This window comes from Pyrus communis, chromosome 13, assembly GCF_041283825.1.
Source record: "Pyrus communis isolate YQ-2024b chromosome 13, ASM4128382v1, whole genome shotgun sequence".
In the NCBI taxonomy this organism is placed as follows: Eukaryota; Viridiplantae; Streptophyta; class Magnoliopsida; order Rosales; family Rosaceae; genus Pyrus; species Pyrus communis.
Genome location: NC_142577.1, coordinates 6,579,834 through 6,582,608, shown reverse-complemented (window position 1 = coordinate 6,582,608; position 2,775 = coordinate 6,579,834). Strand labels below are relative to the sequence as shown.

Here is a 2,775-nt window from a genome sequence, read left to right as displayed (position 1 = left end):
CTTTGGCCAAAGATTCTTTAATCATATCATAGAGTATTCTCCCTCAAACAGTTTGAAGGTTAGAGATCCCTTGTTGCGCATTCACTTGCCTCCATGGCTAAGTGGCTTAACCCCAACGATGCCTTGGACACCCTCCTGATGGAGTGACTTTGACATAATCAAAGATTAAGGACCTAACCACAAGACAACTGTGATGCCTCAGGTCAAAAGACTAATTTGCATTATCCCAACCATGAGTTCTCATGTGACATGAATATGAGAACTCTTCGTTGATCGTGTTCAGTGAACTCATTCTCTATTGAGCACCTACGTACTTGTCTTGATGTCACACACACCAATGACTCGAGACTAGTCACTCTCCCTGAGAGAAGACATAGCACGTACTGATCTTAACGGACTGTCAATGCCCAATTGACAATCCTATGATCAGGAACGTTTAGGATGTGTCAACGAAAGAATGGTCTCATGAATCTAACTTCTTTAGATCGCATTCTTCCAATCACATATTCCTTGGACTTATTGTTTAAGCATATAACATTTATATGAGACGTCTCAAACAATAATGTTTGCCCTTTACATTTAAACTACATTAGTTTGAAATGTCCGTAAAGTATCATCATATGATTGGTTTTAGGGCACATTTCCAACAACACAAACAAGCACAAGACATATTGACAACCCTGTTCCTGGACCCCAAGCTCCACGTAGATCTGAAAGGGTTAGTAAGCCACCTAAGAGGTAGGGCTTAGACAATGACTTTGCGGAATTGTACCTTCTGGGTGACAATGACACAAAGGAAGACCCTAGGGACTACAAAGAAGCAATGTCCGACATTGATTCAAAGAGATGGCAAGAGGCCATGAAATCCGAGATGGATTCCATGTATCAAAATCAGGTCTGGACTCTTGTAGACCCTCCAGAAGGTATAGTACCTGTTGGAAACAAATGGGTCTTCAAGAGGAAGATAGGCGTTGATGGGAACGTGGAGACTTATAAGGCTAGACTTGTAGCCAAGGGTTACAGGCAACGAGAAGGGATTGACTATGAAGAAACTTTCTCTCCTGTAGCCATGATTAAGTCCATTCGGATTTTGCTTGCTATAGCTGCGTACCATGATTATGAAATCTGGCAAATGGACGTGAAGACGGCCTTTCTGAACGGCTACCTAGAGGAAGAGCTTTATATGGCTCAACCTGAAGGTTTCGTGTCCAAGTCTGCAAAGACTAAGGTATGCAAGCTTCTGAGGTCCATTTATGGACTTAAGCAAGCCTCAAGGAGCTGGAACATTCGTTTTGATACTGAAATCAAATCGTTTGATTTTACTCAAAACGAAGACGACAATTGTGTTTATCAAAAGGTCGTAGGGGATGCAGTGGTATTTCTAGTGTTATATGTAGATGACATATTACTATTCGGGAATGACACTGCAGTACTTTCTTCTGTAAAAGTGTGGTTGTCCAAAACCTTCCACATGAAAGATCTAGGAGATGCATCTTATGTACTTGGGATAAAGCTCTATCATGATAGAACCAGAAGACTAATTGCATTATCCCAATCTATGTACATTGATAAGGTGCTAAGTAGGTTCCAGATGGAACAATCTAAGAAAGGTTTTCTTCCTGTGAGACATGGAATTCACCTTTCTAAGTCCATGGGACCTAAGACTCCTGAAGAGATACGGCAAATGAATACTATTCCTTATGCTTCCGCCATAGGAAGTCTCATGTATGCCATGATATGCACAAGGCTTGATATCGCATATGCTGTGAGCATTACTAGTCGATATCAATCTAACCCAGGATCAGAACACTGGGCAGCTGTCAAGACGGTCCTTAAGTACCTAAGAAGAACTAAGGACATGTTCCTCGTTTATGGAGGAGCGACAGAGTTGCGAGTGGAAGGCTATACAGACGCAGATTTCCAATCTGACGTCGATGATAGAAGTTCCAACTCCGGATATGTATTCACTCTGAATGGTGGGGCTGTCAGCTGGAAAAGCAAGAAACAAAGTGTAATTGCTGATTCCACGACAGAGGCTGAATATGTCGCTGCAGCTGAAGCCGGCAAAGAAGCGTTCTGGATGAAGAAGTTCATCACTGAACTTGGAGTGGTTCCAACCATTACATCACCAGTAACTTTGTACTGTGATAATAGTGGGGTGATAGCTCAAGCCCAGGAACCCAGGGCACATCAAAAGAACAAGCATTTTGATAGGCGCTTTAATATCATTAGAAGATATGCTGCCGAGGGGAAAGTCAACATCCTCAAAGTTGCTTCAGCCGATAACGTAGCAGATCCACTAACGAAGCCAATGTCTCAAATCCAACTTGACCGCCATATGGAAAAGATGGGTATTAGATACATGGGAGGATGGCTTTGAGTGCAAGTGGGAGATTGTTGGAAGTATGCCCACAAAGCCACTCATTTGATGTAATAGCTTTTTTGGAATACTTAATGCATTAAACTTTTATATGTTTAATGGAGGGCAAAGCTTATTGTTAATCACTATTTATTGTATCTTGTGTTTAAGCAATAAGGGAATCCAAGGAATGTATTTGATCTAAGAGATAAGTGATCTAAGTAAGTTAGATTTTCGAGACCTTTCTCTTATGTTCATTCCTAAAACGTTCCTAGCCATAGGGTTGCCAATTGGGCATTGACAATCCGCTAAGGTTAGTATGTGTTATGTCGACTCAAGTATGGATATGACAAGTCTCAAGTCATTTAGTGTTGGACACTAAGACAAACACATAGGTGCTCGAAAGAGTAATCGAG

General features: G+C 41.5%; 1 pseudogene; it reads left to right on the top strand.

Annotated features, from left to right (window-relative positions):
* Window positions 1-1,651: 1,651 nt before the first annotated feature.
* LOC148691672 (secreted RxLR effector protein 161 pseudogene) lies at window positions 1,652-2,380 on the top strand (annotated as a pseudogene).
* The last annotated feature ends 395 nt before the right edge of the window (window positions 2,381-2,775 follow it).